Raw genomic sequence first — 9973 nt, forward strand, 5'->3', positions numbered from 1 at the left:
TGTGTGTGTGTGTGTGTGTGTGTGTGTGTGTGTGTGTGTGTGTGTGGGTGGGTGTGTGTGTGTGTGTGTGTGTGTGTGTGTCGTGCAGAACTGATTCAAAGCTCCATGCCACAGGAAGACAACTACTCTACACTCCAGGCACGTCCCTGAGCCTCGCAGCAGAGGAAGCACTGTTGCCATTCAGCAGCATCGACTGCAGACGCCTAAATGACTCTGTTCTGTCCTGCAATGCCCAGCGTGGCAGTCTGCCACTCACTCAGCCTCTCCAGCTCCTGATACCCCCCCTCCTCTCCCCTCTCCTCCTGCCTCGCTGTTCATCCTGACTCCAACAGTCTCTCAGCCTCATGTCGCAAACTTCACAACCTTTGTGTCTTCATCTCCGACACACACTGACGTTCCTCGTTCAGCCATCCATCTAATCTTTCTGTCACCTTTTCCTTACATTGACAGTCCATCCTGTTTGCACGCTCTGATTGGTCAGTGTCCATTTACTGCAAAGTCTTTTATGATCACAAAGCATTACAGGGTCAGCAGACACGCAGGCTGTCAGCTGAAATGGCTTTCACAAGACTATTTACCAGAACAGTGACAAGCATGAAACATGAAGCCTAATAGGCTCTTAAAGCTTGGTTTGTTTTCTTTYYTACTGAGGCTCCTTTGAGTTYAATGCATCACCTGACTGAGACTCAGTCTGTAGTGAAMTCCTGTCAATCATCTTCCACTGTCTGGTCAAGCTGGTGAAGTCATGACCTCTAGAAATAAATCTATGTGCATTTCACTACAATACAAAAAGTACTTTCTGTGGCATAAATGATAATRAAAACCCCTCACTCTTTAGACTCAGTATCATGTAATCTCCTTTTGTTTCTTTCATACTTTTTTTTATCAGTCCAGCTCTTGTTCAACATGTGATGTTTCTTTGAGGAAGGATTTTCTCTTTGTTATTTTTATTTATTTTATGTTTTTATGTTCTGGGTTGATTCTAAATAAAATGACAAAAAAATGTGTTTTGGAATAAATGTACCAAAACTGTTCCCACAGCTCAATGAAAAAAAAAAATAGATTGAATCTTTGCTGGTCTGCATATAATAGTCCAGATTCACTGTGTTATATGGAAGAAAATGTAGAAGATTTGTGTCTTGTTTTGTTTCTGTGTATTTGTGGTGCAGCAGTCACATTTCCTTCCCACCCGGTGTGTGATGGGAGTGTTGTGTCATTTGTCACTTAATATTTTATAGTGTTACCCTTTCCCTGTTGCATTGTTTTCACAGTGAACATAGATCATCTGCATCTGTTTAATGTGGGCTTACCCCAACAAATGTTCTTAGTAGTTCTTAGTACTAAATACATTTTGTTGTAGATTATTTGGATTAATACATCAAGATTATAAGTCATCTGGCACCAAAATAAATAGTTGCTTGGACTTTTTTAAGTCAAGTATTTTTTGTTGCCTTCTTTTAACATTATCTGCTTCATTTATGAGTTTTCAGTAAAAAAAAAATAACATAGATTTTCCCATTTGAGTTTTGTGTTAGTCATCTGAACAACATCAGCTGTTCAAACCAGGCATATTTTGGTACTCGTGACTGAAAATGTAGGCCAGATTAAGCTAATTTTATGTCATCTTTTTAATTAAATGTTGTTCTTTTATCCATCCTTAAAGTACTAATAAATAAAACTTTCAGATCTCACAGAATGTTCTAGACTTATTTCTATTTGTAGTAATTTGAAGTTTATTTCTAACTAAAGTGCTTGAGTGGTATGTTGCTGTAGTGCCCTTTACAGGAAAAAAAAAAACAATCTTCAAACCTTCCTGAGCCTCCATTTCAGCTGCAGCAGCTTTTTTGCTTGTTCTCTGCTGTTTGTCCCTTTCCTGAGATCACCTATAGGGATTGATGGTTCTGCTGCAGCAAAAACAGAAAAATCCATACAGCTCTCCCACCCTTTCCATGTTGCATTGATTTCACAATGAACTGTCGATTTGCATTTCATGAATTGTTGCAACGCTTAAAATTATACAAGCTGTTTGGGGGTGAATCAGAACAAAACCTGCTTTAAAGCAAGATTTCATCAAGGTGCATTAGGGGATATTTGTTTTCTCTTGAGCAGCAGCYTAGGAGAAAAGGAAAAAAAAAACATCCTTTTTAATCACTTTTTTAATGAGGTGCAAAGTTTATTAGTGCCCTTTAATTTGTGCTCACATCTTTACACAGAAATAACAAATAAACTTGAACAACAGTTCACAACTCACAAAACCAACTTTTAACAATTCCACGTAAAATTGCAATAACCGAGATACTGTTATGTTTACTGGTATTGATGAGACACATTAAAAAAATCAATTCTCAATCGTTTACACTATTGATTAGGAAGTCTTTTAGTTATTAGTGCAAGTTCTAAATGATCTGTTTGATTTATTTCTTGAGAACCTTTTTTAAATATATAAGGAAGACATCATTTTGAGAACTTTTTGCCTTTAAATTTCTAATTTATGACCAAAACAAATGCAACGTATTTCTAAATTTGGATTAGGTTTATGATTGCAGTCTTCAGTGTTTAAGAAATGCATTTTTCTGGGTTATTTCCACAAAAGTCTGCACTGTGAGGTGAATTCAGATGATTTAAGCTTTCAAACAATCATTCATCAATTACATTAGAAGTTACAGGAGTTGTTTGTTTTGTTTGTGACAATTTTCACTATTTTTCTGTAAAAGATCTTTACAGATTAGGCCGTCTCCTCCATAATTATTTTTCCATCTAGCGTATAATTCATCTATCAGACAAGAGGTGAAGCATCCTAAGGAATAATCAAAAGAAAAACCCTTTAAATTAGATAATGTGAAGCATGCTTGAACAAYACACTTAGCAGTGTAATAAATAGGTTTATTTTGCATGCGTGTATATCYGAGTCTTCCTCACTTTTTCTCTGTTGATTCAGTCTATTTGAGCCTCAGTGGGTGTATTTTTTGAGGACATTTGAAAGTGCAGAGCTGAGTTTGAGGTCGTTTACATGAGCAGCCCTCATATTTTGGCAGGCCAGATATTTAAAGTATTCATAGATCAAAGGCCAGATTCAATCACTCCCTCATGTTGCGAGCTCCATCGGGCGGCGCATGTGGAACTTGAAGAAATTTGCACTTAAAAGGATCAGTTCTTGAATTTGGAGAGACGGATGGAGATTGTGAATGCGTAGAGATGTTCATACGTGACGTGACAGCTTGTCTGTCTGTTGGGACGCAGGACGTTGATTTCACCGTTGTGCTAAGTGATTAGGTCGGTCTCTGGGGAGAGGTTTAATTCTCCTCTGAGTAAGGGTRCCATTAAAATGCAATGACATGAGATTAATGCTCGTCTTGTAAGTGACATTTACTTTCTCATTTACTGTGGAACTTGTCTGGTAATATTGTGTGCTGAGTGTTGTTTGGAATGCTGATCAGCTTGAAAGGCCCTTCAAATTATGTATCAGGGGCAGTGTAAAAATGTTGGATGTGCAGGATGAAGAGGGAGGTTATCTAGCTGAGTAAGATATGTACAGTAAAATGAGACCATCAGCAAAATGTTACTGGAGAACTGGTGGTTAGACAGATCTGTGTTGGATAAACGACTGTCCTCTGCTTTAGGAACAGGGCTGCAGACAAAGGTTTCAATGCAGAATTGGAGGTTTGTACTGAAAGTACACCACTCTAATATTTTGCTTTGAAATGTAAAGTTAGCCTCAAGGATATTAGACATGATGTGTAATACTATTTCAAGGGTACTCAAGCCTTTTACAGCATTAAACCTATTGTACTTTTGCATAATATGTACATATACAGTATGCATCATGTTTGGACACAAATAATCAATTGTTACCGCCCCCTCAAACAAGTCCTTTAAAACAGCACCAATGGTTTTGCTTCTGTACGTGTGTATGTGTGTRAGTGTATGTGTGTATTTTAGTAAAATAGGTAAGCAACAATTGAGTGGATCTTAATGAAACTCTCAGATATCAATCATTGCATGAATTTCTACAAATTATTAACTTTTGGAGTGGACTATGTTCAAGATGGCCCCACAGATAAGCAACCTTAGCTAAAACAAAACTGGGAAGAATGGTTTTAGTTTTACAYTTATTGAGCCAATATTTGGTGTGGCAGCTGAGTCTTCCCCAACATATACTCCGAGCACTAATAGATAAAAATTAGCCTTTAACTTTTGGAGACCTGTGTCTTTTTCCACAGTCAGTCTCTGCTCCTATGTCCTCCTTACACCTGTTTTCAGTGAGTTTGCCCAGGTGTCTCCCTCAACACTTCAGCTCGTTTATAAAGTCACTTAATTGCCATCAATCTTCAGTTGAGAATTGTTGTTGCAATTTAACATTGTTTTTGTAGATTTTTACTGCCTTGTCAGCATTTGTTTCTTTTATTTTTTCTCGACATATTTGAGCCATTCTGTGTTCATTCTTCTGAAACCATGACAGTGTCACAGCTTTARCCAATACTACGTGTGTTTTATAAATGATATTTATTATCTCTTTTTAGKTTTTTTTGGCTGATTTTTCTTTTCTTTTTGTTCCTGCAGAACAGCGAGCAACATCTCAGCCCTGCAGAATCCAAACCCTAGCTGGGTGTGCATTCACACACACCTGTACAAGAGCACGAGCTACATGTGGACGTGAGATGATGAGTAGCTAAGTGACTACCGCAAACACCCCTGATCAGACAGCCTCCTGTGCTGCAAGATGGATTAAAGCCCCACACCTCAGGAGATCAAAGGTAGGAGATGATGTTTTGTAATCAGCAGCCCCTCACCTGTTCTGTTCAATAACTGCATGGGGAGAACGAATGAGAAAAAGAGAAAACGATGAATAGCAATGAGTTTAGGCTGAGTTCTTCCTGCCATCTGTGTGCTGCAAGTTTGGATAAAGGACTGTCATCTCCATGTGGATGCCAGTTTAAAACGTTACATTATGCTGTAATCTGTGTTATAGCCAGGGAGTGCTGTTCAAACCACTGTTCTAAAACCAAATTTACTTTGCTCAGACCCATCGATTCGACAGCATGACAAATATGAATCAGCAGCAGGAGCGGACATGGATGTCCAGTTGCTTTTACTTCCTGGTTCAAGTTTCTGTCTAGATATGTTTGATGCAGGAAAAAATAAACATATTTAAATTTAAAAAAAGAAAAAAGACTTGAACAAGATTTGTTCTCTTGCTGCTTTTTGGTCTGTTTCTTCACTTCTTAATTATTCATGGATCATTGATTCAGCTGTTTGTTGCAGTTAGCTAAAAAGCATTGTTTATGCTGTGTGTTTAGGGCTGTGAAGTGGTTTGTTCTTAGATTTTGCACAGCATAGTGCAGTAACTGGCACATGGAGGGCAGTAAAACACTAGTCTCTTCGACAAATCTAAAATAGTTAATTTTGAAAAGAAAAACATTTGTTACTAAGTACTTGTTTTACTTTTTTTTATATATGCACACATTGCACTGACTATGTTTGTGAACCATTCATTACAGTTTACTGAAACTTGTTTTAGTGAAGATCTAAAAGTTCCCAAAAATACCAAACATCATATTTAATGCTTTGCTGAACACAGACTCCATAACCAACCATAGCATCATTAAAATACCATAAGAAAATAAGATATCTGCTTAGACAGCAGTGTGTGTTAAACACATTCATAAAACACCACTGAAGGGGAAAGTCTTTGTTCCTGAGGTTAGTTTAAGTTAAATTAAAAATAACCAAATTATAAAGCATTACTGGCAAACATAATAGATCTCTGAATCACTGCCCACAACTCCAATTTTCTTAATGGCTCTTCTAAAAGACCTGAACTTGCTGTTGTGGACTGCAGGAGAAACCGAGCCAAGAAAAACTCACACCTCTGCTTTTACTACAGTCATTAGTTCTGTGCTTTACTCACCTTATCTTTAAATAAAACCATTAAAACCACCAGAGGAAACAACTGCAGGCAGTTTCTTTGCAGGTTTGTAAAAAAAAGTGTGATGATTATAGGGGCCATATCATGTAAAATCAACTTTTTTGAGCTTTATGTCATGTTATAATGTTATCCTCTCATCAAAAACATGCCCAGAGTCTTGCTTTGACTCATTCATGCATGTTTGAGGAATCTTGTCGTGTCCTGAGGCAGCYAGCCAGAGGATCAAAAYGACCGGTTGGGCCTASAGCTGCCTTTTGGGATCAGCTCCTCCTCCAGGCTGCATCTCCAAACCGAGYTTCCTCATCACAGAGCACACCCCACCCCCTTGTTTCTATCGGCAGCAACAACCACCAAACACCCGGTGAAAACCGTGTCTGCTGAGCTCGCAATAATACTTTTCAGTGCAGCCAAGGAAACTACACCCAGCTTCTGCGTTCAATAGATATTAATCAATCTGATTGAATGTTGATTATTTTACGGAACTCCGATCAAAAACCACACTGCATACTGAGGATTGCATATATATATATATATATATATATATATATATATATGTATAATTACCTTCGCCAAAGGGGTTATATTTTCAGTCGCATGTGTCTGTAGCTGCGTTTCCATTAAAAATGTGCGCAAAACTTTGTCGATATTCTGTAAATGTCGAAAAAACACGGTTTCGCAATTGCGGTGTTTCCATTAAGTAAGAAATGCTATTAAAGTCACGCGTGAATACGTTTGTTCTCGCGATAAGTCATTACAAACATGGCGGCAATGGATGTAAACACATAGCATATTGTTACCACGACACTAGCGCTCATCATCAGCCATCAGAGGACACGGCAGCATCTTATCGAGGCTTTCGAGCAACATGCCTCTTATACTTGGGAGCGGCTACATATGCTGCGTTTTTGGGAAATTGTAGTCAGTGAGTTTATAACTTTCTTTTACAATTTCATTGATTTCTACTACTTCTACTTCCTGTTGTCTTCTTCGTCGTCTTTTTAGCTAGTAGAAACAGCCGGTTGTTGATCACATGACTCCCTTGATATGAAATAAGTGTATCCATTGCAGTTTTGCGAAACACACAAACTTTGATACATCGGAAAAACCACCCCATCCTAGCGCAAAAACCGAAAAGTTTTTTTTCTAAACTGACGTGTTTCCATTGAGCAAATTTATTTTCGAAATTCTAATTTACACATTTTTATGGTCAATAGAAACGTAGCTTGTCTGTCTGTTGAGAAAATTACTCAACAACTTATGGACGGATTTTCATAACATTTTTACACAGGTAGGTATTGGCCAAAGGAACACACCATTAAATTTTGGTGATGATCCGGATCTCATTGCGGATCCAGGAATTTTTGGAAGGATTCTTCACTGTTACAAGATAGCAGAAATTGGCCTTGGCAGAGGTTTGCACTCTTTGAATGCTTCTAGTTTTGGGATGTGGTGCATATGTCTTCATCCAGATGTGTGTTACAAACTGCAGTAAGCAAAAAAAAAAGTTCCATTTAACATTGTTCTGCTGACTTGTAACCTTTTATCCTACATACTGGCAGCGTAAAAGCAGACAATTTTCAGCATACCATGGCTTTCTGTCCCCCTTTCCTGTCAGGATGACCTCTCTACTTTCTCTGTGACCTCCCTTACATTTCTGCTTCAAAAGTGCATCAAAGCCACTGAAATGACTATTTTTTAGAAACAAAAAGGTGACAGGCTGGACTCTATACAAACTGAGTATTTCAGATTTTGGTGTTTTTAGATAGACTAAAAACCTGTTTTGCTACAATGCCTGTTGCAAACTGTTAGTATTCAATCACTGAGTATTAAGTCTTAAGCATGTTTATAAAAAATTGTTGGCAGCATCATGTGAAAAACATACTATTGGTTTCCAAGAAGTATTTTTATAATGTTTTAACAAATACAAACTTTTACTGAAAAACAAAGGTGATTAAACATAAAGGAAGACAGTTGTTACAGCAGAAAATTTTCTGTTAATGTGACTAAAACAACTTTTCATATATCCCTGCCTTTTCACACACATTCCTCAGAGAGTCGTTGTCAATTATGTTTGATAATTGTTTTTAAAACAGTAAATCTCAATTCATACTCACTTTCAGAATAACCCACTGTTCGGGTCATAATAACACTCTTTTCCTCGGTCAGCTCTAATTTACTGTGAAGCCAAATATCAGAATCCACAGTTTGATGTAAAAACAMTGAGTTACTGGAAGCCATCAGCTCCATGTGAGATCTACTGAGTAAACCTGACTTTTTACTGTCTTTGGCTCATAGAAAGTAATTTAAAAAGATGGATTTAGTTTCATTGCCCACATGTGAAATTTAGYATCAGATGCATGTTTTTAAATGACTATGATGCAAATGGTGCATTCTACCCTCTCAGTATGCATCAAACTCAACCCTCTCTATCAGCACTGTGTAAATCCATCTGCTGAGCTTTATTGGAAATGTTCAGCTAATCTCTGCTGTCCTTCATTCTTGATGCTCTCATTGCTCTCTGTGGAAAATCTTTTTTTGCCTGCTTTGCAGAAACAACACAGTAAATATCTGATGRACTCAGTCTATCCAGAGGAAGTTGTTTGTGTGTGTGATTGTAGATTTGTGTGTTTAATGGGCTGTATGTGTGTTGACTGAACCTTTCTTCAGTCTACTCTCTGTTTTTGCTTTTGCTGGGCCTACTTTTCTTTTTTTCTCTGCCTCCTTTCCCTGCGGCTCCTGAGCAGCAGAGATAAGGCCCGTTGATGATTGTCTGCTCCCTGGCAGATTACTGAGGCAGACAGGTACAAGGACTCCTGCAGACACTACAGTCTCTGTGAGACCAAACTGAACTTKTTTGGGATGTCTGAGTGAACCATTTCAGCCTTAATGCCATCTAACGTCTGAGTCAAATACCGATCAAACAGAAACCAGAAATCCATTTTGGAAATAAAATCTGCCAGTGATAATAAATGATCAGATGATTTTGTTTGTTTAAACAATAAATATGATTTAATACAGTAATGATGACTGCAGTACAGACCACATAAATTTATCCTGAGAGCTGCTGGCTGAGATAAAAGCACATGATTGTTGTTGAACTGTCTGATATAGGTACTTTTACTACAACAAAGACCATCTCAGAAGTTTTTTTTTCTCTTTCCTTTAAAAATTAAGCTAAAGCCAGATACCATGAAAGAGATAAGCAGCTCAAACGGTGCTCATTGGAAGTTAAAACTTGGTGCTCAAAACATCAGAGGTTTCATCTGCTCATATCGTTGTTCACCAGCAGAGGAGTTTTATCTCACAAAAAGGGTAAAAAGCTCTTCAACTGAGAGTTTCTGTGATGCGGAGAGGAGCTGAGAGGTTTGAAGAGTCAAATGCTTGATGAGCAGCAACAAAAACAGGGAAGAAATGGTGACATCAAAGCATAAAAAAATAGTTTTTTTCCTAAACATTAGCCGCCAAACAAAGCATCAGCGTTAGACTCAGTGTAGTTTGGTTGACTGATTCTTGTTTGATCAGTACTATTTAAATAACAGTGTCAATATTAACTGGGACAAACTGTAAAGATACTCTGTTATTATGACCCGACTGCAGAAAATAAATAGTTGATTGTCCTGCAGTAAGTGATGGATAAGTTCTTCCACATGTCTGACAACTTTACTGGAAAAATTAAATCAGAGGAGATAAAAAGGAGACAAGAACAAGAAATAACACGATTTTACTCAAAAAATCTTGTTAAATATACATGTGGAGAAGAGTCAATAATTTAACAAAGTGAAGACGAGTTCATAAAGAAGCTCAAATGAAGTTAGGCTTGGCTTCTACTAACAGATGTTGACTGACAGATTATTATAGAATAACTGTGAAATAAACTTTCTACAACTATGAACGTTAAAACTGCTTATTTTATTTCAACTGAAGCATGCCTTTCACCTTGCATATGTTAATAACATCCTATTGCTGGAATACTAATATCTATTTGAGTTTGTACAAAATCAAATGTAATATATAAATAAAGATAAAACAGCTGGAGTTTTACTTGTT

At 37.4% G+C, this 9973-nt stretch overlaps 1 long non-coding RNA gene across 1 annotated transcript in view; it reads left to right on the plus strand.

The window, feature by feature from the left end:
* LOC106529683 (uncharacterized) overlaps nt 1–9973 on the plus strand; it is a 96546-nt gene that overhangs the window by 67413 nt on the left and 19160 nt on the right. Inside the window, exon 2 of the long non-coding RNA XR_001311666.1 lies at nt 4561–4754. This is a non-coding gene — a long non-coding RNA (uncharacterized LOC106529683). The remainder of the gene's footprint in view (nt 1–4560; nt 4755–9973) is intronic.

This window comes from Austrofundulus limnaeus, unplaced genomic scaffold, assembly GCF_001266775.1.
Source record: "Austrofundulus limnaeus strain Quisiro unplaced genomic scaffold, Austrofundulus_limnaeus-1.0 Scaffold459, whole genome shotgun sequence".
Lineage (NCBI taxonomy): Eukaryota > Metazoa > Chordata > Actinopteri > Cyprinodontiformes > Rivulidae > Austrofundulus > Austrofundulus limnaeus.